General features: G+C 51.1%; 2 protein-coding genes across 4 annotated transcripts in view; both read right to left on the bottom strand.

Moving 5' to 3' along the window:
• ALDH18A1 (aldehyde dehydrogenase 18 family member A1) overlaps positions 1–8,219 on the bottom strand; it is a 134,482-nt gene extending 126,263 nt beyond the window's left edge. For 2 of the 3 annotated variants that reach the window (XM_050958793.1, XM_050958795.1), the window contains exon 1: positions 8,108–8,219. The gene's annotated coding sequence lies outside the window, so the exon portion shown is untranslated. Of the gene's footprint in view, positions 1–8,065; positions 8,084–8,107 lie in introns of those variants that run through there. The other variant, XM_050958794.1, reaches the window with a different exon arrangement.
• The window catches only part of ABCC2 (ATP binding cassette subfamily C member 2), a 529,482-nt gene that overhangs the window by 112,988 nt on the left and 389,687 nt on the right, over positions 1–26,807 (bottom strand). The gene's annotated exons all lie outside the window — the stretch shown is intronic.

Genomic DNA, 26,807 nt, shown 5'->3' with positions numbered 1-26,807 from the left:
AAGTTAGCCTGTGAACTCAAGAGTTTCCACATGATTGTGGAGTTCTGGGACAGGGGATGTCTGTGCTAAAGAGGAGTCTGAGGATTCAGCACTGGTCCCAGCGGATAGGCATTTGGACAACCAGGTCTCAGCTACCAGTAGGTTGGTGCCAAATGGAAGATGTGCGCCCCAATGGCGTGCCTACAGACCCCAAGCCAAAGGCAGTGCCTGGACTCTGCTCAGACTCCAAAGGCTTAAAGCACACAGTATTCAGTATTTGGATATCCTCACAGCAGTCTGGTCAGTATCTGATAGGGGGAGCTCCAGATCATCGGACTGCAATGCCTACGACAATGAAAAAGGGAATACAGGTCACCATGTGAACACAGGGGAAAGGCAGAGACGTTAAATGCTGCTGTCGATCACTTTTGCTATTTGTGACCTGTTGCAGTTCAATCACCATCAACCAGAATTTGCTTCTTTTATAAACAACCTACAATACAGCCCTTTGGAGCTACATTACATAGGTTAACTCCGTATCAGATTGTCAAGATGATGATTTTTATCAGGAGAATTTCTGTGACTTACTTTTGAAATTCGTTTCAGTGCAGTTTTCCTTTAAGTCTGTATGTTAACTTTGAAGAGGGGGAGGAGGCTATCCCTGCAGTCTGGGAAAACAACTATAAAACAGCAAGTCATTGGTTGAACGAGTAAATAACAAAGGAAGAAATAAAGTTCTTAGCAAACCTTGTTAACACATTATATACAGTTTTATTATCTAAAGCAAAACAAACACCTAGAGGTGTGCTCAAGTTCAGTAGATAAGGTAGCTGGAAATGTACAAATGCTAAAGATGAAAGTTTTCTAAGAAAAAAACCTATCAAAAGCTGAGGTTCATACTCAAGTATCAAATTCGTTAATATTCCAAGAGAAGGCTCAAATGGCATGTGTTTTATAACTAGGATCAGCATTGTACTCTGGCCACCCTCAAACATGAGCACCAATAACTTAAGTCTTCCAATTATAGCAGGTCACTTGATCATCAGTAATGCGGGGTAACCATTAGTAAGGCACTAACAAGATTTTACTGATTCAGTCCCTTTTGCACACCCTCTTCACAGGCAAACTCCAATTGAGAGAGTATTGTTATAACAACTCCAGTCTGTCTAGTCTAGCCCATGCCCATGCCTTCAGTGCAACCCTAATGCCTTGCTTAAACCTGTGTAGTGTAGACAAGACAGCTTACATTTACCTAGCTGTGTACTTGTCTACGATCATATTGGTCTCCCACTGCTGTAAGTGCCCTGTTATGCCAACATAGTAACACTAACTCCCTGCGTGGCATAGAACCACAATAGATGTACTTAGGTTGATGCAGTGTGAGTGCAGACGCTGCATTACTTATGTCCAGCCGATCTGTCCTCCTGCAGCTGTCTCACAATGCCCCACACTGACTGCTCTGATCACCATTGTGAACTTCACTGCCAGGGGTCAGAGACCACAAGCCACTCCCTCCCCTCTAAAGCCCTGTGAATTTTTGAAATTCACTTTCCTGATTGCCTGGCTTGACGAGCTCACCTAGCAGCTCTCCATTGTTGAGTCCAATCACCCAGCTGACCATACTGGTTACATGCTCCTGCCTGGAGCGGACAGGAGATATTGGATCTCCTGGGCCTGTGAGGAGGAGAGGCTGTGCAGGCACAGCTCTGAACCAGTTGTAAAAATGTAGATCTCTATGAGCAGATTTCTCAGGGATGCAGGACAAGGGTCACAACAGGGAGCAGCAGCATTGCTGTGTGATAGCCAAGGAGCTGCACCAGGCACACCAGATGGTCAGGGAGCCCAACAATCAGTATGGTGCCGAACTGCAGACCTGACACTACTACAAGGAGCTGTATGCCATACGGGGCAGAGACACCTCCAGCTCCCCAACAGCACCGTGCATACCTCCGAGTCACAGGTCTCTGCTGTGAGCAGAGAGGTGGTGGTGGTGGTGAATGAAAAAGCAGGAGGGAGGAGGAGGCAGCGTATGGGTAACAGGTGACTGTTCAGCTGCGCTGTAAGCCTGGACCTGTTTTTGACTCCACCATAGTCCAGCCAATCCCGCCACTCAAGCTCAATGCAGGAGAAAGAACCTTGGGTACGTGTGTAGACAAATTTTCAATTGCAAGGATAGCACCATCATAGTAGCAGGGCACATCTTTTGTCTTTTCATTAATTTACTTGTGCTAGAAGAGGTAATGGTACAACCAACAGAGGTAGACTTGCTATCTGTTTTTCATTCCTCTCCAGAGTTACAGGAGGGTGGGAAGCATGTGGAGCAGTTTGTTTATGTACACAGGGATGTCCCTTAACACTCATGAGAGATCTCAATGAAACTTTTACGGAAGTACTCTGCAATCATCTGCCAAAGATTCCTAGGGAAGGCTGCCTTATTTCTTCCTCTGCAGTAGGACACTTGCCCATGCCACCCAGTGGTAACTTCAGCAAGCACCATTGTAGTACACAGACTAATGGCCTACAGGTTCAGGCAGCTTTGGGACACCACCAGCAGCTGTACTCTCTGCTCTATTCCCCTCAGGAGAGAGATATCAGCTAAAGTCATCACCACCGCTTGTGGAAAACAGTGCCAGTGCTCAGTGCCATTGCGCTATGCTACTAGAATCATGCAACCAAGCAATTCCCTCTGCATTTCCCCAACCCCAGTGGGCCATACTCACCATGGCTGGTGCTGTGACTGGCACTGTGCACAAGCAACCCAAACAGAAGTGAGAATGTAGTGCTTAAAACTTTTGCAGAGCAAGGGGAGTGAGTTCAGCATCTTAAATTTTGCTTTTTGTAGTGAATATACTGACAATGGTACCACTGCATTTTATCTTCAGCAGCTGCCACTGCAACCTTCTGGGTCTTCCTCTCTACACCTGCGGAATGCCTGAGCCAGATGAGGCAGCAAAAGAAGAGGACTCAGGATGACATGTTCAATAATATCCTACAAGCCAGGGCTGCATTAGACAGAGCACAGGACCTGGAGGATGAACATTGGGAACAGCCTGGAGAAGGAATGCATGGAGAGAAGAAAGGCCAAGAAGTCCCAGCAGGAAAAAGAGATGCACCAGGACGTAATGGGGTGTCAAGGCATTAAACACAGATGCTGCAGACTCGCGTGGACCTGCAGGTTCAGCCACCCTGGGCTCGCCTTCCTTTACAGCCCACTGAGAACTCAGTATTAGGACCTCCCCATACTTCCCTCCCAACTTCCCAGGTGGCATCAGGGCTCATCATCCTACCCCCACCACTCCACCCTGGGAAACATTAGAGACAATTACAGCATCACATACATCAATCATAGGTTCCACAGGTCAGTGAATGTGGAGCCGAAATAGACATAAGTTTTCTTTCCTCTTCCTAAATTCTGTCTTCTGAATGTATTAACATTTAAGTTTTTATTTTATTTGATTTAAAATTGCATAGTGGGGTTTTTTGCACTAATTTTGTTACAGAATAATAAAGATGAACTTTGTTTCACATAATAAAATTTTGTTCTCATCTCCGCACCCAAAGGGTCAGGGCTTTGCCAAATGCTGACTCACCTAGGGAGAGGGAGATCAGACTCCTTCAGAGGGAAGAGCCCTCCCCCACCAAGATTCAGGCTCACACTGGGGGCAAAGAGATGGGCTCAGACCCCAGCACACACAAGAAGTTAGGATGAAGGGTTCAGTCCCTCCTCCACCCCCCATCTGACACAGACACAAAGGAGTGAAGGATAATGGAATGAATTTGTGGTGCAGCTGTCCCTATTCTCCCCTAGTTCCCCTACCACTCACCCCCAAGTTCCCTTGCTAAGTGTCCCCACCCTCTCACCCATCTGAACCTCCCAAGCCTTCTCCCATCCCCATTACCTCTCTCTCCTCACTCCAGTCCCTGTATTTCCTGCACTGCCACCTAATCCTCCTCCTCCAGCAGGTAAGTGAATGACTACTTTCCCCCTCAAGAATACTTTGATTACATTCCCCATCCTCTCACCCACAAAAAATAAAAAAGATTTTAGCAACAAGTCTTCAGACCTTTTTCTGATTTCTGCACTAAGCAAGATAAATTGATGCTGACCCACTCAGCTAGGGTTAAAGGTTACTTCTTAGCCCCTTAAGCTATCCAGCTGCAGTGAAGCTCTCCTCACTATAAACTCCCTGGGTTCCTTCATCTGCACATGCTCAGTGCAGTTTCTTTAGCTCTTGAACATACATAAAATAAAGAACTAAAAACTTTTTGGCAAATATTCTGATCCACCAAAGAGGCAATGGTTGTCAGACATTAGCTGAGCGTAATCCTCGAAAAACTGAGACCCCTGTTGCCAGGATTAGAACCCTGGTTTGATCCCCAGGTCTGGGCAAAAAAACTTTGGTAGACTGTTAAACCTTGGTAAAAGCAGTTTGGGATGGCCTGTATCCTAGAAACTCCTTTGTCACAGGTCCCCAAATTTGGACCATTCAGCACCCTCACAAGTTACACCAAATTTCAAAGCGAGCCAAGTAACTATGCAGATTTTAGAGCACTGAAATATAAATGCTGGTCTAACTCTACAGCAGGTCTGGTGGTCCACTAGAACAGTGTTTTCAATACAGTAACTCCTCACTTAAAGTCATCCAGGTTAACGTTGTTACATTGCTGATCAATTAGGGAACATGCTCGTTTAAAGTTGTGTAATGCTCCCTTCTAATTTCGTTTGGCAGACACTTGCTTTGTCTACTGCTTGCAGGAAGAGCAGATCATTGCAGCTAGCTAGTGGGGGCTTGGAACCAGGGTGGACCGGCAGCCCTACTATGAGCTCCCCACTCCCCTAAGTTCCCTGTGCAGCAGCTGCCCAGCAGGCTAGCAATTGTGAGGTTTCCTTACAGGGGTAGTGGGTGTGATGGAATGCTAAATTGTATTCTATCTTTCAGCCACTGGTGGTGCTGTGTGTAAAATAACTTATCTAAGTTAACTTCAGCCCTACCTGGCAGAATATTAAAGGATCTTACAGCAAATACATCTGGTGTCTCCCCCTTTGAGAAGGAAGCTTTGTGGCCAGTCCACATCAGGTACAGAAGCCTGGCCTGTTAGCAGCAGCTCTGCAACCTACCCTGTACAAAGAAATACATAACAGCGGGTCTCATGCATTAGCTGGGGTAAGAATTAAGTGACAGAGATCCTTTGGGGCTCAATCAGAACTATCAGTTGATACACTCCTCAATGTGTGTACAAAATATGAAGTTGTTAGAATCTGTCAATCTTAAAACAAGCTGCTTTCTTTCCCCGAAGTTTTATCTCAGGAATCCCTTGGTCAAATGGCTCCAAATTCAGATCACTAACTCTATTTTGCACCCCCATTAGTCATACCATGCCATTTTAGAAGAGTTGTCCTTTAAGGTTGGGAAGTTTAACTACAAAGGAGCTGGTGCTCACCTATAAAATAGTGGTCTGGTCTTGGTCATCAAAAACACCATTGCTGGGTCTCTTTTAAACCTATTATAGTGCAGCAGGAAAGAGAACAAACAAACATTCATTTCAATTTTGAAGAATAAGGTAGGGAAACTATGTTGGTCTTTTTTTAAAATAAAAAATATATGCAACAAAAGAGAGTTACATTACATACAAATAGGGATAAAAATATTTAACTCAAAATATTCCTTTGCAGATCAGTGCAATCCAAATAAAACGAGAAAGGACAAAAGCCAGACTATTGCATTGTAATTTATAGCTTGAGTTTTTCTGGGGGAAGAAGAGTTCAGGCTGGCACAAGGGGGAGTTAGAGATAGCTCTGTGGCTTGAGCATTGGCCTGCTAAATGCAGGGTTATGAGTTCAATCCTTGAGGGAGCCACTTAGGGATCAGGGGCAAAAATGTCTGGGGATTGGTCCTGCCTTGGACTAGAAGATGACCTCCTGAGGTCCTTTCCAACCCTGATAGTCTATGATTCTATGTGTTTATAGCAACACATTTTAATCCTACATCATAACCATTTATCTAAAATAAGACTACATCCCTCATTTCATAATATATTTTTAAAAACTTAATCTCTTACTGGGATTAAAAAAAAAAATCTGTGATTCAAGTAATTTGCAAGTTTCATCCATTGGGTCATCTTTAGTTACTATTATATTACAGCTTACAAAGAATGAGCAGGTTAGAGGAGCACAGTTTCTTCTTGCAGAAGCTGTGCTAGTTTGATCCTGTTATTTCTTTTCGTGGAGATGGGTTGTGCAACTGCAACAGTCTTATCACTGAGCATTACACTAAAACCTTGGAACAACTGTTAAGTGTCACAGGAATGTCACCTGGTACAAATGCTTGAACAGTTTATCTCCTATCCAGAGGACTAAGCCCCATTGCCAGAAGCAAATACAAAACATTAACAGGACGCACCAATGCAGTCCAGGTGCATCACCTCAGCTTTCAGGACGTGTACTGGAAAAATCCTTCAGGATGCTGCTTCTGGGCCTTGTTTTTTTAATTATTATTTTAAAGTCAGTTTCAGCCTATTAGACAGGGGCAGGCAACCTATCGCACGGGTGCCAAAGGTGCCACACAAGCTGCTTTTCAGTGGCACTCACACTGCCCAGGTCCTGGCCACCAATCTGTGGGGCTCTGCATTTTAATTTTATTTTAAATGATGCTTCTTAAATATTTTAAAAATCTTATTTACTTTACATACAACAGTTTAATTATATATTATAGATTTATAGAAAGAGACCTTCTAAAAATGTTAAAATGTATCACTGGCACATGAAACCTTAAATTAGAGTGAATAAATGAAGACTCGGCACACCACTTCTGAAAGGTTGCAGACTCCTGCTATTAGGTATCATAAGTTTGATGTTCACCCCTGCTGGAAGAGAAAAGGAGCCACCCTCTTCCACGCCCCACCCTCCCCCGGGGGTCCCATCCCCATAACAGCAGAGGTTAGACGCACTAATGCTCTACTCAAATTGACTACTGAAAACGTAAGGATGGCTGTTATTTTACCCAAAAGCCCAGTGTTAATGTCACTCTGCTAAGGATGCTTAAGAAAGCTCTGCAGAAGCCAACAGGTTAGCCAACCCTCTCCCCACTACAGGTATAAGAGACTTCCCTAGTACAGGTCATGGATCTGTAACAATTTTCTTTATAAGCCACAATCTTAGGATAACATGCAACAGTCACAGGGCTGTGTACAAGAGTTGCCAACTGCTCTGCTTGTGGGACCAGGCAGCACATGGCAATTCAGTGTCCCTCAGAGGCCTTGACCAAGGTAGTGAGAGAGTCCCTCCCCTCCCCCCACGTCCCTCCCCCATGTCTGACAGAGGAGCACAACCTCCTTGTCTCACGAAAAACAACAACCCAGGAACAGGTTCAGCTACCCACTCCCAGTCAAAGGCAGGCTCCTGCTCCTCTTCCCTTCACAACACAGGAGTCTTGCTGACAGGAGAGGGCAATCAGCCTAGCAGGGCTGCGAGGCGGCGAATGAGTTTGCGACTCACTGCCAGAGAGGGCCCGGGGCACCAAGACACCACAACACACCCTGCAGCCAGCTCAGAGACCCCCCGGTACCCTCCGCACGCCCACCGCTCCCAGCATTCTCCATATCCCCATCCCTGGATGCCGCCAGAGGCCCCCACCCTCTGTCATACTGCACCCCCAGGTGCCCCCAGCCACCTCTACACCCTGGTTACTCCCAGCAGCCCCCACCCTCTGTCATACCACACCCCCAGCCACCTCCACCCCCCCAGGTGCCCCCAGCAGTCCCCATCCTCTGTCATACCGCCCCCCAGGTGCCCCCAGCAGCCCCCACCCTCTGTCATACCGCACCCCCAGCCACCTCCACACACACACCCCGCTACCACCGCCCTCTGTCATACTGCCCCCCCCTCGGTTCCCCCAGCCACCTCCACCCCCCCGATGCCCCCAGCATCCCCCACCCTCTGTCATACCGCACCCCCAGCCACCTCCATCCCCCCAGGTGCCCCCAGCAGCCCCCATCGTCTGTCATACCGCCCCCCCGATGCCCCCAGCAGCCCCCACCCTCTGTCATACCGCCCCCCCAGGTGCCCCGAGCTCCCGGTGCCCCTCACCAGCCGGACCGCGCCAGTCCCCATTCGCAAAGCCACTCACGCGCTTTCCGTTCGCCCGGAGGCCCGGCCGCTGCGCTGCTGGCGGGAAAGGCGACGCAACACGTCTGAGGGGAGCGAGCCAGGAGAGCTCCGGCAACCTCCTCGGGGAAGGACAACTTCCGGTCCGCCCCGCCCCGCCCCCATCGCGTCCGCCCCGCCCCCTCGCACGCACATGGCGTCGGAGCCCCCGCCTGATTCCCCCCCCCCCGTCACCGTAGCTGTGCGCGCCCTTCCTGCCCCGCGCACGCCCCCCACCTGGGGCGCCCTTGCCCTCCCTCGGCTTTGGGTCCCTCCCTTGGGTGTGTGTCTCTGGGTCTCAGAGGTGGGGTGTGTGGCCTTGGGGCTGAGCGCAGGCCTCCACCTGGATAACTGTAGGCACAAAGTCCAGGCCTTAGGAATGTGGGTGATGCCCCAGCAGATAACAACTGTCTGTTTGTATTGGGGTGACTGCCCCAGGCAGGGAGAGTTTCCGTGGTTGAAAACTTTATTTTCTTGTCAAATACAAATTAGAAACAAAATGGTAAGGGACCAAATTTACTCTGGAAACACATTGAGCCAGGAAACAGACAAGTTGCAGATGTGATCCCTGTGTGAACTGGCAACTTCCCGAGCTGTAATGTTAATAAAGCTGTTACAGAGATAGGGGGTAATAGCTTTACTCACTTCTGTTGGTGAGAGAGATGAACTTTTGAGCTTACAAGGTGCTTTTTTCCCAGCTCAGTATCCTAGGACCAATATGGCTAAAACAGCAACTGCATAACATAAAGCTGTTATAAGTGATTGCACTTTCTCAGCCACCGTTGGATTATGCCATGTGACTGAAACCCAGGTAGGTGGTATGTGCCATGCAGTCAAATCCCAGATGAATAGCATGCACTTTACAACTGAGATTAGGGTGACCAGACAGCAAATGTGAAAAATTGGGACCGGGGGGAGGGGGAGGGGGTAGTAGGAGCCTATATAAGAAAAAGACCCCAAAATTGGGAGTGTCTCTATAAAATCTGGACATCTCATCACCCTGAGATCCAGAAGGATAGCACCCACCCTGTGACCAAGATTGAGGCATGTGCTGTGTGACTGAAAACCAGAGGATTGCCATGCACCATATGACTGAGACCCAGATTGGCAGACCATGTCAGTCAACCAAAACCCAGATTGGGATGGGGCAATATAGGTGAGGACAGTCTAGGTTATAGGATGTGTGTGGTACTGGTGGGGAGATGGAAGAACAAATGATTGGAAAAATATAGGGTGGAATGGTAGGGAGAAAGGAGGGTTGAACTCTTACTCCCAGGAGATATTGAGATGGGGGGGAAGAGATGTACTGTTTGGAGAGGGAGGTTTCCAGACCTAGCATCCTCCTTTTCATGGGATCCCAGCAAAACTTTTCAGCATCCTCCTGTGTCAGTCAGAATCCCATTTTTCCTACCTGTGGTGAGGAGCCAAGCAAAAAAAAGTTTCAGCTGACGTTAAAAGGAACAGGCTACAGCAGGAATAGTGGATCAACTGGGTTTTGTTTCCAGAACTTGTTCCTTTCCTAGACTGTAGTGGAGTTCTGACCCTGCAGTATCATGTGACATGGGGCAGAGCAGCCAGGCACAGGACACTGTATTGTTCTGATCTGTTGACTGACTACTTTCATATCACATCACAAACAACTGTAAAGCTGTAAATCACTCCCACTACTATTTGGACTTTGAGACTCATTTTCCTGGAGTTGTCATTGTAGATTTGACAACATCAAAGTTCATTGCCTCTTCACCTTACCTACCCCAAGATTACAGGGAGGCACAGCAACGAGGACTAGTCGGGAAACCTAAGATGAAAATAGTACAGTGGAAGATTAATCTGTAAGAGAGTGAGAGGTTTGTAATGAGAGATGGAGGGCATATGAGGGTTTGCCATTGAAAATGTGCCTCTCGCAGAGTACATGGAGAGAGCAGCACAAGTGAAGTAAGCGGGCCCCCTTAAGGCTCTGGAGCAGACTATCAAACTCTGCCACCACATACTTTCCTTTACCTCTTCTGAGTACAGTGCAGACCCATGCTCAAGCACAGTGCTGCTGAAGTTCAATTTAACCTTGTATTTTTTAAAGCATTTATGCAGTTATTCTCCAGTTCTTATTCATGATTCAAGGGTGCACCACTATGACAACTATAGGCCACTGAAGGGCAGGTGATTGCATAGCAACTGCTGTGTATCACTGAAGGGCAATTGTCAAGCAAATTATACCAGAGTGTCAGCACTGCTATAGCTAAGATTGAAAAGTACATTCTGTTTAAAATGACAACTCTTCTAAGTAAATCCAGACACTCAGATTGTCCTGAAATTTGTTCTGCCTTATGGGTATGGGCAACAGGTAGCAGAGGCAGGGGAAGGCTGTGCCTTCCCAAACAGCCTGGCATGGCCCTGCCCACAATCTGTCCCCAAGCCCCCTCCTGCCTGCCTGCTTCCATCCATTCCCAATCCCTTCCCAGTGTGGCCAAGAGGCTGAGGGGGGAGGCAGGCTGGGGCTGGTACATACAAGACCTGGGGAGGAGGGGGCACACTGAGCGCGCCGCCTATCCATCTGGCACTGGAGGTGCTGGGACATTGCCGCCCACCCAGCACAGCGCTAGGGCTGGAGGCGCTCCAGCTGTTCTGCCTGCCCAGCGTGCTGTGGGTGGGGGCACATGGAGGGGCCCATGGCCACGGGCTGTGTGTGCACTCTGGTCTCCAACAAAGGGGGGGGCAGAAGCAGAGGGGAGCCTGGGGCAGAGGGTGGGGGCTGTGGGCTAGCCTTCCCCAACCACGTGTTCACCCACTGCCCATGCTCATGGGGGTGCTGGGCAGCATTAGTGGTCCAAATTTGGGGTCAGTTGAACAAGGGAAAATAAATACAGGATTACAAATGGGAAAATATAGCACGGTACAGATTATCCAACAAGTCTTGGAATGCATTGGACACAACTTTTTATTACAGAAGGTGGAAAAAGCAACTAGAAGAAAGGCTGTTCTAAATTTGATTCTGACAAACAGGGAGGAACTGGTTGAGATTTTGAAGGTGGAAGGCAGTTCAGGTGAAGGTGATCATGAAATGATGAGTTCATGATTCTAAGCCCTGGTCTACACTGGGGGGGTGGAGGGGGATTGATCTAGGTTACACAACTTCAGCTACGTGAAGTCAACGTACTTAGATTGACTTACAGTGGTGTATTTATCGTGGTGAGTCGACTGCTGCCACTCCCCTGTCGACTCTGCCTGCGCCTCTCACCGAGCTGGAGTATCTAGCCTAGATGCGATAAATTGATCCCTGCTGGATTGATCACTGCCCGCTGGTAGTGTAGACATATCCTAAATCATAGTAGGATGGAAAACAGCAGAATAAAGACAATGGATCTCAAAACGGAAGGCTTTAGCAAACTCAGAATTGGTAGGTAAGATCCCTTGGGAAGCAAGTCCAAGGGAAAAAAGAGTTCCGAAGAGTTAGCAGTTTTTTAAAGAAACATTAAGGGCACAAGAGTAAAGTGTGTTTGAAACTGGTGTGCTCACTGCACAGAAGGCAGCAAGGACATGTGGTATGTGTTTTAACCAGGTGTGACATTGCACTCCATAATGTTTTATGGAAATATGCTTATGAGTATGATGCAAATGAAATATGCTTTCTGCAAAAGGTCTCTTGTAAAGTATTGTTACAAAGCTTATAATCTACTAAAAGTGTTCATTTTATTTGTATGCATGTATCATTCTTGTATCTGAAGCTAAAAATATGAAGTATAACTCTGGGGTCCTATTGTAAGTATGCAAATTGTGGGCCATTAATGGTGGTTTAGAATCTTGATGGCTCCCATTGACTAGGACAATTGGGTGTAATGGCTCTATTTACTCGCAGCCTTCCTGTGTTCCTGTGAGCCAGCCCAGGAAGAATGGAGGCTTGGGGTCTCACAGGACATGTGACCATGTCATCTGATACTGAAATCCATTTTTAACCTGGTGCTTTTCCATTTAGAAGGAGGGGTGGGGACCTAGAGAGACAAAAGATTCCTGCCTTGTGCCAAAGCTATAAAAGGGGGTGGAACAGAACAAAGGGGGCTGCCAGTCATAAGAAACCCCTAGTTTCCACCTAAAATGTTTGCTAACAGGGACTGTACAAGGGGAAAGGATTGGGCTCAGATTAGGAAGGAGTCTAATCTGTGAAAGAAGCTTATTGGAACATCTTTGAGGGTGAGATATTACCTGTAATCAGTTTCTTAATGTATCAGGCTTAGATTTATGTGTTTTTGCTTTATTTTGTTTAGTGACTTACTTTGTTCTGTCTGTTATTACTTGCAACTACTTAAATTCTGCTTTTATACTCAATAAAATCACTTCTGTTTATTAATAAACCCAAAGTAAGTGATTAATACCTGGGGGAGCAAACAGCTGTGCATATCTCTCTATCAGTGTTATAGAGGGTGGACAATTTATGAGTTTACTATGCATAAGCTTTATACAGAGTAAAACGGATTCATTTGGGGTTTGGATCCCATTGAGAGCTGGGTGCCAGAGATAGGTGACTTGCTGAGCAGTTTTTGGTCAAAGTCTGCAGCTTTGGGGGCATGGACCAGACCCAGGTCTGTGTTGCAGCAGACTAGTGTGTCTGGCTCAACAAGGTGGGGTTCTGGAGTCCGAAACTGGCAGGGAAAATGGGCTCAGATGTCATTCCAGCACATCAAGTGACAGTCTCAAGGGGGTCTCTGTGACCGAACCCATCACACCAGGCTGCAACTCTTTTAGTCAAATTACATCCTAAATTCCCATTAGGGACAGCCCAGCACAGTCACTTAAACCCCATTGATACTTTGCCAATTCTTGGAGTGCCCATCGCACAGGGAGCCAATCATCACAAATGGAGGGATCTCTGGGCACTGCACTTTGCCTGCTAGCATCCCTCCCTGTCATAAACAGATAAGTAAGAGTTAATAGAACAAAAGTGCTTCATATCTCTTTGCCTGGAAAGGGTTAACAACAACAGTGAGCCTGGCTGTCACCTGACCAGAGGACAGGATACTTTCAAATCTTGAGGGAGGGAAGTTGTGTGTGCTGTTAGATTTTGGTGGTTGTTCACTCTGGGGTTTCAGAGGGACCAGACGTGCAACCAGGTTTCTCTCCAATCTCTCTGATACAGGCTCTTATAAGTTCAGACTAGTGAGTACTAGGTAGATAAAGCGAGTTAGGCTTATGGTTGTTTTCTTTGTTTGCAAATGTGTATTTGGCTGGAAGGATTTAAATTTGTACTTGAATACTTAGGCTGTGAGGGTATTCCCAGTATCTATAGCTGAAAGACCCTGTAACATATTCCATTTTTTAAATTTACAAAGATAATTTTCACTGTTTCTCTCTTTAATTAAAAGCTTTTCTTGTTTAAGAACCTGATTGTTTTTTTATTCTGGTGAGACCCCAGGGGACTGAGTCTGGATTCACCAGGGAATTGGTGGGGAGAAAGGAGAGAAGGGGGAGAGAGGCTAATTTCTCTCTGTGTTAGGATTACTTTCTCTCTCAGGGAGAATCTGGGAGGGGGAAAGAAGGAGGCAGGAAGGTGCATTTTCCTCTCTGTTTTAAGATTCAAGGAGTTTTAATCACAGTGATCTTCCAGGGTAACCCAGGGAGGGGAAGCCTGGGAGAGGCAACGGTGAGGGAAAGGGTTTACTTTCCTTGTGTTGAGATCCAGAGGGTCTGGGGGGGACCAGAGTGTACCAGGCACTGGAATTCCTGGTTGGTGGCAGTGCTACAAGTACTAAGCTGGTAATTGAGCTTAGAGGAATTCATGCTGGTACCCCATATTTTGGACGCTAAGGTTCAGAGTGGGGAATTATACCATGACACTCCCCCTTTCAGAGGATGAGGTGAGAAGGGGCCTTGACCCCCAGTCAGCACCGCTATCAAGCACATTGGTGAGGTGGTCCCCCTGGCATAGTGCCCCAGCCCTGGTTCACATTTTCCCCAAGGGGGTTAGATCCTATGCTCCCAGCTCATAAGGAGATGCCCTCGGGATGCCCCTTATGATACCTTTTTGGATCTGGAGCCTAAATCAGTGAGTTCCTGCACTGACCACCTGCCAAATGTTGCAACAACTAAAGGACTCTCACAAAGGTCCAAACTGTTTCCTCTGGGAAGGGAAGAATTCCAACCCTCTGGTTGCCCAAAACCCAGTCCCTAGGTTTCACTGTGAGGAGGGTGAAAAAAACCCAACCAGCCTTGGCCAATCTGGTGATATGGGTAAAAATTCCTTCTCAGTCCCAAAGTGGCAACTAGCATAGCCAACAGCTACCTAAATAAGAGAATGAGGGCTGACTGCTGGAAACCAGCAAATAGGAAGTCCTGAACAAATGGCTCTTATCATGGCTCCAAATCACATACCAAATCCCACAACATCTTAAGCCAATCCTGAAAGTCCTGTAAGGGCTGGAAATCTTGTGAGATCCAGCCTATCCTGTCCCTTTTGCTTTCTTCCATCGTGGGAGCCACTAAAAAAAACACACCCCTCACTAGATCACACTGGCTTAACCAGGAGATCTTCAGTGACCTGAAACTTAAAAAAAAAAAAAAAGAGTGGACACTAGGTCAAATTATGATGGATGAATATTAAAAAAAAAAAACACACACAAGCATGTAGAGACAAAATTAAAAAGGCCAAGACACAAAATAAGATTAAACTAGTAAACTAGGAACTAAAAGGGTAACAAGAAAACATTTTACAAATACATTAGAAGCAAGCGACTGACCAAGGACAGAGTAGGCCCCTTACTCAATAAGGAGCGAAAGACAAAAGCAGAAAATGCAACAATGACCAAAGTATTAAATGTCTTTTTGTTTCAGTTTTCATCAAAAAAGGTTAGCAGAGATTGGCCGACTAACACAGTGAACATCAGTGTCAATGGGGCAGGATCTGAGGCTAAAATAGGGAAAGAGCAAGTTAAGAAATACTTAGACAAACAAGATGTCCTCTAGTCATCAGGGCTTGACAGATTACATCCTAGAATACTTAAGCAACTGACTGAAAAGATCTCTGAGCAATTAGCAATTATCTTTGAGAACTCATGGAGTACGGGAGAGATCCCCGAGGACTGGAAAAGGGGAAATATAAACAGGGGAATAAGGAGAACCCAGGAACTTATAGTCCAGTCAGTTTAACTTTGGTACCTGGAAAGATATGGGAACAAATGATTAGAAAATAAATTTGCAAGCACCTTAAAGATAATAGGGTTATAAGGAACAATCAACATGAATTTGTCAATAACAAATCATGCCAAACCAACCTAACACCCTTATTTGACAGAGTAACAAGCCTTGTGAAGAGGGTGAAAGAAGTTGGAGTGATATATCTGGACTTTAGAAAGGCTTTTGATACTGTCTCACATGTCCTTCTCATAAGCAAACAAGGGAAATATAGCATAGACTATAAGGTGGATGCAGCACTGGTTGGAAAATCAGAGACTAGCTATCAATGGTTCACAATCAATCTGGAAGGACATATTGAGTGGGTCTGGTTCTATCCAATATCTTCATAAATGATTCGGATAATAGCATAGAGAGTACACTTATACAGTCTGTGGATGATACCAAGCTGCGTGGGGTTGCAAGCGCTTTGGGGGACAGGATTTGAATTCAAAATGATCTTCATGAACTGGAGAAATGGCCTAAGGAGAAATGGCCTGAAATAAATAGGATAAAATTCAGTAAGGACAAATGCAAAGTACTACACTTAGAAAAGGAATAATCAATTTCGAAGTACTGCACTTAGAAAGGAATAATCAATTTCACAAATACAAAATGGGAAATGACTGCCTATGAAGGAGTAGTGCAGGAAAGAATCTTGGATTATAGTGGATCACAAGCTAAATACAAGTAAACAATGTAATACTGTTGCAAAAAAAGCAAACAATATTCTGGGATATATTAGAAGGAGTGTTGAGAGCAAGACATAAGAAGTAATTATTCCACTCTACACAGCACCAGTATGGCCTCAACGGGAGTATTGTGTCCAGTTTTGGACACCACACTTTGGGAATGATGTGGACAAATTGGAAAAAGTCCAAAGAAGAGCAATAAAAATGGTTAAAGGTCTAGAAAACATGACCTATAAGGAAAGATTGAAAAAACGGGTTTGTTTAGTCTGGAAAAGGGAAGACCGAGGGGAGATATAATAACAGTCTTCATGTATGTAAAAGGTTGTTACAAAGATGATAAATTGTTCTCCTTAACACTGAGACAGGACAAGAAGTTATGTAGCAAGGGAGATGTAGGTTAGACATATAGGAAAAACGGTAAGTGTAGTTAAGCACTGGAACAAATTACCTTAGGGAGGCTGTAGAATCTCTGTCATTGGCAGTTTTTAAGAATAGGTTAGACAAATACCTATCACAGATGGGCTAGATTAGGGGTTCTCAAACTGGGGGTCATGACGCCTCAGGGGGTTGCACGGTTATTACATGGGGGTTGCAAGCTGTCAGCCTCCATCACCAAACCCCGCTTTGCCTCCAGCATTTATAATAGTGTTAAATATTTTTTAAAATGTGTTTTTAATTTATAAGGGGGGGGTCACATTCAGAGACTTGCTGTGTGAAAGGGGTCACCAATGCAGAAGTTTGAGAACCACTGGGCTAGATAATACTGAATCCTGACTCAAGACATGGGGCTGGACTAGATAACCTCTTGAGGTCCATTCCAGTCCTACATTTCTATGATTCTAAGGGGTTGGGATACAGCCCCTGGAAAAAAAAAAAAACAGCATTTTACAAAACAAACAGGTTCTTATAACATTTTGTGCACACACCTGGGGTTCAAACTATCTCTGATCATCCCCCAACTGATCTCAGTCACTTGACATTTATCTCACCCAGTACATGGTACTCAATGCTCCTTTGGGAAGCAACATTGAAAATGTTATTACAGGAAGAGTTTAGCTGTCTAGATCTGCCAAATACTCACATGCGAAAGAGACTGGATTTCACATATGCAGCAAGGCTAGGTAAGAGGGTTTCTAGGCAGTCTATAGTCAGGGCCGGTGCAACCACTAGGCCAACTAGGTGACCACCTAGGGCGCCAAGTGGTTGGGGGCGCCAAAAAGTGCGCTCAGGGGAGGCAGTAGAGTGGAGGTGAGTTGGGGCAGGGGGCGCAGGGAGGGCTGCCCGCAACATGTAACGGGTGAGGGCATGCAGGGGAACCACTCCCCACCCCAGCTCACCTCCCTCCGCCTTCTCCCCTGAGCATGCCACCTCTGCTCTAATTCTCCTCCCCTCCCAGGCCTGCCATGCCAAACAGCTGATTGGCACTGCAAGCCTGGGAGGTGGGAGAAGGCGGAGCGGAGGTGAGCAGCTGCTGGGGGGGGCTGCCTGAGCAGAGTGGGGGGGACGGGGAGCTGCTGCAGGGGCACACCACAGGGCTGGGAGCTGCCGTGGGGGGGGCTACCCAGGCAGAGGGGGGGCTGGGAGCTGCTGCAGGGCTGGGAGCTGCTGCGGGGGGGCTCCCCAGGCAGAGGAGGGGCGGGGAGCTGCTGCAGAGCTGGGAGCTGCCACGGGGGGGCGGGGAGCTGCCACAGGGGTGGGAGTTGCTGCAGGGGGAGCTCCCCGGCTCTTCCCCATGGCCTCCATGCCTGCTCCACCCCATCCCCGCTCCCCTGAAGACTGCAGCCAGGCCTGACACTGAACTCACCGCATGGTAAGTGGAGTGACCCGGCCCCAGCCTGCTCTGCTCCCCTGGCTCCCAGCCATGTGTCGGCGAGTGCTGGGTGGCAGTTCCCCCCTCCCCCCTCCCCCTAAGCCTGGGGGGCAGAGCAGGCTGGGGTCGGGTCACTCCACTTTCCGCAGGAAGTAGCTAGCCCCCTGTCCCCCACTGAGGCCTGGGACCAGCCTCCTTGTGGAGGCCTGGGGGCCCACACAGCCCCCTCACAGGGGGCTGGAGGGGGGGCACAAGGTGGAAGTTTCACCTAGGGCGTGAACTATCCTTGCACCAGCCCTTTCTTTAGTCACAGTAATTTGGTGGTTCAAAGGGACATGCTGTGGTCATTGAACTGGAGCTAGATCCACACACTGTAAATTCAATAAGAATGGTCTCTAGGCATGTTGCTAATAGCCACCTCTGTCAGTTTTTTGGGAAGGAGAGAGGGGGAAAATGTGCCATGCTAATTTAGAAGGGGGCTCTAATTATTTTCAGAAAGATAACAAATTACACATATTCTGCATAGATATGAGAGAATGCCTGCTGGGCATATTGCTACTTTTGCACCTGAGGGATTATTATAGGAGAGAACCAGCACTGATTACAGAAATTAGCATTGACTAATTATAGGGGGAATGAAAAAAAGAATATAATCATGTTTCCTGAACAATGGACCTGAGTGTGTTTCAGGTCAAGGCATTCCTGGTACACAGCCCACAGCAGGAGGTACTCATAACTTTTTAAAATTATAACCTTTTTGGTGTGTATCTAGGAATGTGGGGGGCAAAGCAGTGAGCGGGAGTGCATGTGCGAGGGGGAGCAGTGCTGAGAGCTGAAAAAGTGCAGGAAGGTGAGGAGAGATTAGGAGGCAGAGAAGTGGTGGGGTCAACAGGAGAGGAGTTTGGGGCTGGGGCAATGGGGATAAGTGGGGTTGGGTGGCAAGGAAAGGGAAGGGGGTAGGATACTGGAAGGGGGACGTGAGTAAATGGCAAGGGGAGTACAGGGAGATTAGGGATGCAGAGCCTCTGAGCCCCACCATCTATCATCCTATATGGGTGCTGGAACCTGGGGGGCCTTGCTCCTTTAGGGAGGTCTGAGCCCCTCTTCCTGTACTCACAGCCCCATGCAAGCTGACTTCTGGGGAATCCTTGCCCCTCTGGTTGGGAAGCTGAGAACAAGTATGTTTAGCTATGCAGTGCTAAGACTGGGATGAGAAGTTGAAAATGGACATGTTTCGTGCATATTAGGCTCACAAGGACTTTCCAAAGGGGGGTTTTAATTCAGCTGAGATCACCACATTGAGATGAATGGGCCACTTCACACCCTTCTGAGTATTTTATGTTGTAGCGGAATGTGTACAGCCCCTTCTGTGTACACTAGGCCCAGATCTGGGGTAAGGGCTTTCCAACTCCACTCCTCCGCTCCCACCTACCGCCAGCTAATACATACAGTCTCCACAGCCCAACCATCTTCTCATGGCTCCTCCAAGCTCATGAGGGACATGGTGTGGTAAGGAAGAGGGGGCAGCCAGTGCGGGAGTGAGAGCAGGGCCGGTGCAACGATATTTTGCGCCCTAAGAGAAACTTCCACCTTGCGCCCTCCCCCATCCCCGAGCCCCCACCCTCAGCCCCCTGCGGCAGTCCCCCCCCCACCCTGAGGCACTCCCCCTGCGGCAGCTCCCCACCCCCCACCCTGAGGCCACTCCTCACCCCAGCTCACCCCTGCTTCTCCTCCTCCCTGAGCACGCCATCGCCGCTTCCCTTCTCCCACCTCCCAGGCTTGCAGCGCCAATCAGCTTAGGCACCGAAAGCCTGTGAGGCGGGAGAAGTGAAGCAGCCACGGTGTGCTCACGAAGGAGGCGGGGCAGGGGTGAGCTGGGGCAGGGAGTTCCCCTGTGTGTCGCCCCGCCCCCCCACTTACTGCAGGCAGCCCTCCTCGCGCTCCCCAGCCCCAGCTCCCTCCACCTAAATGCTGGCGGTGACCGGGGCGGCCGAAGATCCGGCCACCACAGCCGCTGCAGAAGAAAATGCCACCCCCCAAATCCTAGTGCCCTAGGCGACTGCCTAGGTTGCCTAAATGGTTGCGCTGGCCCTGGGTGAGAGGCTTAAAGTAGCAGATGTGTGTAGGGATGTATTGGAACAATGGGCATGGTTGAAGGAACGTTGGAGGCATTGGAGCTGTGGTAGGTGATTCTGACCATTTGGGAAAAAATGGCGGTCAGAGCAGGGAGTGGGAGGTGTTGGAACAGTGCAGTGAAGACTCAGGTAGAAAGGAGGGAGTCAGAGCTTTGCAGTGGGGACTGTTGGGAGGGCTTCAGTTTTGTCTGCCCAAAACCTCAATAGATACTTACGTAGGCTTGGCCAGATTTGATTTATATCAATATTTGTCAGCAAACATTAGTTTCTGCAGACCTGCTGAAACTGTCAAAAAACATATCTATTGGAAACATTTAGTGAGAGAGCAGCCTTCCCCTTGCACCTGTAGGGATCAGGAGTCACCAGCTCTGCTGTCATAGCCCTGCCCTCTCACTCCCATGAGAAGGAGAGGCCCCTGGCCACAGCAGAGGCCACCCCACTGCATATGGCTCCTGCCTAGGACAGATCCATTCAGCAGCAAGGTGGCCTGTCCCCTGGCCAGGGTCTGCTTCTCCTGCTCCTGGCCTGCCAGGGACACAGCTTCCCCCCAACTTGTGCCTGCAGGGATTGGGTGTCACCAGTCCTGCAACCATGCAGAGAGCCCTCTGTGGCCGCAGGGTCACAGCCCCATACCTTCAGTCACCAGTGAGGGGAGGTGGAGCTGACCCCAGATAGGAACTGTTCATCCGTGCCATTCACCCTGCTCCTCGCACGCCAGTGTCTTGGGCCCCTTGGCTGAGCCAGGACCCTCTGCAGCTCCCCTGTCAGCACTGCCCTAAGCCTAACTTTAAGGGGGAAGGGGTAGTTTCCAGCAATCACAAACATAAAAATAGAAAAAAAAAATCTTACAAACATTGATAGTAATCATCAAATTTAGGAAAAAATCCCCAAATTGAATTATGCGAAGCCTATGTGTGTCCCCACAGTCTCTGAGCACCTCACAATCTTCAATGTATTAATTCTCAGCACCCCTGCAAGGCAGGGTTGGGCTAGTATTCCCATTTTTTACAGACAGGAACTGAGACAAGGAGAGATGAAGGCCCACATCCTCAAAGATATTTAGGTCCCTAACTGGTGCCTTTGAGTTTCTGGGCCTAAAGTGACTTGCCCAAAGTCACACAAGAAGTCTGACAGAAAGGAGGAATTTGAACCCAGGGGTCACAGGTCCTAAGCATTGGCCCATCCTTCCTCTCATGCCCTCACTCTGTGTCTGTCCCTGCTTTCAAAAAGTGTCCATACTGACTCCATGCTGGTCCCTGCTCCCTCTCCTGTTCCTCAATCAAAAGGTCTCTTAAAGGCTGACGCCTGCCTCAATGTGAAGAGGACGGCTGGGGACAGAACCAGGCTGTGCTGGCTAGGCAAGGAATGAGGAGATGATATAGAAGCAGTGAAGGAACTAACATGCAGCCAGTAATCACTGCCAGTGAACCAGAGGCAGTGGAGCAGGGAGAACTGGGCTCTGGTAAATAGGGTGCTGAGAATATTTTTTACGCAAGGAAATTAAACGTCCAAAAACTTTAACAGAGTTAAGGTTTCACAGCAGCGCCTACTGGCCTTCCAGAATGTGCAGATTGGTTAAACTTAAACATCTGAAAAACCAGGAAATACAAAGTTAAGGTACCTGCCACCTCCACAACACAACCTTAACTCTTCCTTCTTTGAGCACTACTCCAGCACCCGAATAACACAAATACTAGCATTCTACCCACGCAGATGCCACAGAACACTTTGAGAACAGAGTGCATGAGCATTATAGGACAAAGTCTATCACCTGCTCTTTGCTAAGGCAAAACTCAGGTTTAGGTCAGGCATAGCAAACAGGGGTTACCTACTGTGACAAAGTTCCTCCTCTACCTTGGTGGGTCCTGCACTTATTGGCAGATTTGCTCACCTCAGTGATCTCCCCCACAGTCTGGATCAGCTCCTCCTGTGTCTGATCAGGAGTTGGGAGGTTTGGGGGGAACCTGGGCCCACCCTCTACTCCAGGTTCCAGCCCAGGTCCCTATGGATTTGCAGCTGTCTATAGTGCCTCTTGTAACAGCTGTGTGACAGCTATGCCTCCCTGGGCTACTTCCCCAAGGCCTCCTCCAAACACCTTTTTTATCCTCACCACAGGACTTTCCTCCTGGTGTCTGATAACGCTTGTACTCCTTAGCCCTCCAGCAGCACACCCTCTCAGTCTCAGCTCCTTATGTCTCTTGCTCCCAGCTCCTCACACACACTTCCTTTCCTCTAGCTCCTCCCCATCTGACTGGGGAGAGCTCCTTTTAAAACCCAGGTGCCCTGATTAGCCTGCCTTGATTGGCTGCAGGTGTTCTAATCAGCCTGTCTGCCTTAATTGGTTCTAGCAAGTTCCTGACTACTGTAGTGCAGAGCCTGCTCTGGTCCCTCAGAGAACAGAAGCCTGCTTCTCCTAGGGCCAGTACTGACTCTTCCTTCTACCACTCTGCTGTAGAGGAAGGAGGGAGAGGGCTGCTGTTGCTGCTGTTGCTGCTCCTGCTGGGCGCTGGGCCCTCGCTGTTGCTGTTTCTGCTGCTGTTCCTGCTCCTGCTGCTTCCCTGGCTGGGCTTGACACCACCACCTACCCCTCTCTCTGCTGTCTGTTTGCTGGCTAGCTGGTGGTTCCCCGCCCACCTCAGTTACTGCTGTTATTCCACCTACAGCCCCTTTGTGGGGGGCTGCTGGCCTGCTTCCCAGAGAGGAGGGGAGTGAGGGACCCCAGCTCTTGTTGCTGAGGACACCACCCTCTGAGCGGGGTCCCTCCTGCCTGGACGCCAGACCACCACCACCTGGAGCTGCTAGGGCTACTGTGGCTGTTGCTGGGGAGCTGTTGGTGCCCGGAGGAGGAGAGGAAGGAGAAGTGGACCACCCGCTGCTGGAGACAGTATGAAGACCACTGTGGAGGGGGCTTTTCTGGACTGAGTCTTTTTCAAACTGTGCTCTTGTGGTGGGGGTTTGGACTGTGTCTGCTGGGGCACCGGGGGTGTGGCGTGGAGCCTGCCCCCAGTCCATCCGTGTCCCCCTTCGCCCCCACCACCATCGTTGCCCCCTCCACCACCCCTGCTGGCTGTCTTCCTTCTGCTTTGGACTCCTGCCTCTGGGTCTGAGCTGCTCGCCTGGCTCACCACGCCCACTTCCACCATTTGGGCCTGCAGCAGCAGCAGCCAACCATTGACTTTTTGGCACAAGTGCCTGTGGGTGCACCACCTCCCCCCTCATACTGGACTGACCCCCTCCCATTTGCCACATTTGTCCACCCCACCTATTTCCCTCTGCTGCCTGATAGTTCTGCCCCAGCCCTGTAGCTGTCCCCGTGGTCCCTCTACCCCAATCTCAGCTCGCCCTTTCCCCTCACCCTGTGTTCCCCCAGCCCTGATCGGTTCCCCCTCATGCGCCCACGCCCCCTCTCAGGCGCTTGTGCCCTTCCCCATTTGGTTTTCTCTTGTTCACTGCACTCCCCCATCTACCGTTGCCCCCCCGCTCCCCTAGTGCAACTGGAGGAGCCGGAACCCCCCTCTGTGTTGGTGCCCTGCACCAATCCCACCCGTAGTCCTTGGTTGCTCCCTACGCCCCTTTAGCCTTCCCCTTCTGGCGCCCTCCTCCCCTGCCTGCAGCCTAGCGGGGAAGGGTGGCCGCCTCCTCTCCTTCCCCTCCCCTCGCTGTTTGTCCCCCTCCCCGCTCTCGTTATGGCGGGGGACGCGGCGGGGGAGACCCCTCGCGATGCTCCCACTGCCCCTCCTCCACCTGCCCCCGTGTCCACTGCCCAAGCCGCTACCTCGAACGCCGCTGCCAATCCACCTACCACCGCCCCTGCTGGGGCACCGGCGGCGGCGAGTACTGGGGAAACCTCCGTTGCTGCCACGTCTCTCGCCCCTTCTGATTCGGGGGGAGCCTCCCCAGCCGGTGGGAAGGGTCGGGGTGGGAAGAAGGGTTGGGAAGAAGGGTAAGGGCCCCGCTAGAAAGGCCAGGCCCTCCATGGCGGAGACTGCCCCCGCTGCTGCAGCCCCGCTACCGGCTGCGGCGTCCCTCCCCGCTATTCCCTCCACCAGCTCTGCAGGTGTCCCTCCCCCGGCCCCCAGGGCGTACGCCCAGGTGGCGGCGGCCCCCCCACCTGCCGCTGCTCCTCCGCCCACTGCTTCCGCCAACATCTACAGCGGCCGGGGCCCCTTTCCCTCTTTGACCAGGAAGCACGGCGTCCGTTGCCTCCTGGTGCCCGCCTCGCCCCACGTGGAGACCTACGTGCGGGCGTTGGCCAGGGTAGTGGGGCCCACGGCCATCGTGGCGGCCTCCAAAATGTACGGGAAGGTGGTCTTCTTCCTGGCATCGGAGGCTGCCGCCCAGGAGGCGGTAGAGACGGGCCTGGCGGTGGGGGGCGTGTTCGTCCCCCTGGAGCCTTTAGAAGACCTGGGGGTCCGCTTGATCTTGACCTCCGTCCCTCCTTTCCTGCCCAATGCTGCCCTGCTGCCCGCCCTTTCTGCCCTGGGACGCCCCATCTCTGTCATCAGCCCTCTCCCCTTGGGCTGCAAGGACCCCGCCCTCCGTCATGTTCTCTCGTTCCGCCGGCAAGTGCAGCTTCAACTGCCGCCGGCGGCGCGTGGCGGAGAGGCGCTCGAGGGGTCCTTTCTGGTCCCTTACCAGGGAGCCCACTACCGGGTGCATTACTCAACGGGGGAGGCCCGGTGCTACCTCTGCCGGGCGATGGGGCACGTCCGGAGGGACTGTCCCTTGGCCCAGCACGGAGGAGGGTCCGGGACCCCCGAGCCCCGGCAAGGCGCCGGCCCTGTCATCGCCGGTTCCTCTAGCTGCCCGGCACCGGAAGCTGCCCCTCCTCCTCCTTCTCGGTCCACCTCTGTGGAGGAGGGTGTGGCGGGGCTACCGCCGGCCGTGGGAGAGGGCTCGTCCCAGGGGGAATCCTCCCCGGTTTCTGCTGTCCCACCACTGCCTCCTCGAGTCCCTGAGCCATTGCCCTTGCCCCCCGAGCCGACCCCTGTTAGCCAGCCCCCGGATGATGCCATGGAGGGCTGGTCCTTAGTGCAGGGGAAGCGGGGCAAGCGGAAGGCTCGAGTTTCTTTACATCCTTCGGATTTGGAGGCCCCCCGGAAGAGCAGGAAGGGGGGCGCCGATGTCGAGTCTTCCGCCTTGTCCCCTGATGACTCCCAGTTTGTGGTGCCGGCTGGGGATGCCGTGGCAGCATCGGAAGGTGACACCGCCCCTCCTCCGGGGTCCCTTCCCGTGGATGCCCCCGAGGGAGCCTCTCTCGCCCCCTTCCCACTTGGCGCCTCTGAGAGCGCCGCGGTGGGTATCGCCTCGGGTGCTGGCGAGGAGGGCCCTGGGGTGGTGGCCTGTGATCTCCCTCCCATCTACGCAGAAATCGAGGCCCTGGGTTTGACCCCGGTCACGCAGGGGGAGGACGACCCTCTGCCAGCGGGCCTCGATCTGGGCGACCTCACTACGTCCCCCCTGTCCCTGGGTTCCCTTCCCCTACCCGCTGTTTCTGCTCCCACCTCTGAGGGTCCCCTGGAATCTTCCCTCGACTCGGCTGCGGGTGGCACTCTGTTGGCAGCTGCCGAGCCCCTTGGGGCGACGGCCAGTGCCCCGCTGCCGAGACCCGCTTCCCAGGGGGTGTCCCTCTTGGGTGTGGAGGACCCGCCCTCCTTCCTCAGCGGGGACCCCATTGACCACCATCTCTCTCTGGATGCCGAGGCTGCCGCACGTGCCACAGTGGCTGAGCCCGGCATCGTTAGGGGTCCCCTGCCCACTTCCCAGATCCTTGAGCCTGGCCAGGAGGAGCCACCTTCTGGCGTCTCACCTATGGAGGCTCCGGATCCTGCCTCTACCTCCTTCCCGGATTCTCTCCCTGATCCCCGCCCTACTCCTGTTGGCTCTGTCCTTGTCCCGCCCACTTCCTGTGATGCCAGTGCCGCCCCTGGCAATACCTCCCAGGGAGCGGGTTCACTAGTTCTTTCCTGTCCCGACCCCCCAAGGGCTGCTGTTCTCCTTCCACCGCCCCTTCCTGAATCTGGGAGCGGGGCGGGTCGTGTGGCGTCGGTCCATCTGCTGCCACGTTGGGGATCTGCCCCCTGCCTACCCGCCTTGGTGGGCCACGGGGCTGTGACGGGGGCCCCACTTGGGGCCAGTCATCGATCAGTGACCCCACCCCCCCATGCGCTGAGGGAGGAGCTGCGGGAGTTCCTTGAGGACGTCCGTGGCTCCCGGAACAAAGTCCATCTTGCGCTCCAGCGGTGGGGGGATTTCCATCAGGTCCTCCGGGCCGTGAGGGCCCTCATGGGGGAGGGTAGGAGGACCGGGAAGCAGGCCGCCGCGGCCTACCGGCGGGTCCGTGTCTTCCGTGACTCCTTACTCACCTTCGGGGTTGGTCACGGATTGCTGCGCGGCCTGCCGGAGGCCGTGGGCGTGTCTGCCAGCGAGGATCCCCCCCAGCCCTCCTCATGGCGCCGATCATCCTTGCCACCTTAAACACCCGAGGCTGTAGGATGGGTCTCCGCAGGAGCCAGGTGCTCTCCTTCCTCCGGGAGGGGGGGTACTCTGTGGTTTTCCTGCAGGAGACCCATACGGATCCGGCCGCTGAAGCTAGCTGGCGGCTGGAGTGGGGGGATGGGGCCTACTTTAGCCACTTCTCTGTCTGCGCGGCTGGAGTGGCGACCCTGTTCTCCCCCGACCTACGGCACGAGGTGCTAGGGGTCGCCGAGGCTGTGCCGGGTCGCCTGCTGCACCTCCGGGTCCGCATGGAGGGGCTTGTGGTTCATCTCGTCAACGTTTACGCCCCGACATCGGCCCCAGAGAGGCTACGTTTTTATCAGCAGGCATCCGCCTTCCTCGGCTCCCTGGACCCTCGTGAGTGCCTGGTCCTGGGAGGGGATTTTAACACC

Source organism: Gopherus flavomarginatus, chromosome 6, assembly GCF_025201925.1.
Source record: "Gopherus flavomarginatus isolate rGopFla2 chromosome 6, rGopFla2.mat.asm, whole genome shotgun sequence".
In the NCBI taxonomy this organism is placed as follows: domain Eukaryota; kingdom Metazoa; phylum Chordata; order Testudines; family Testudinidae; genus Gopherus; species Gopherus flavomarginatus.
This window is presented reverse-complemented; position numbering and strand designations above follow the sequence as displayed.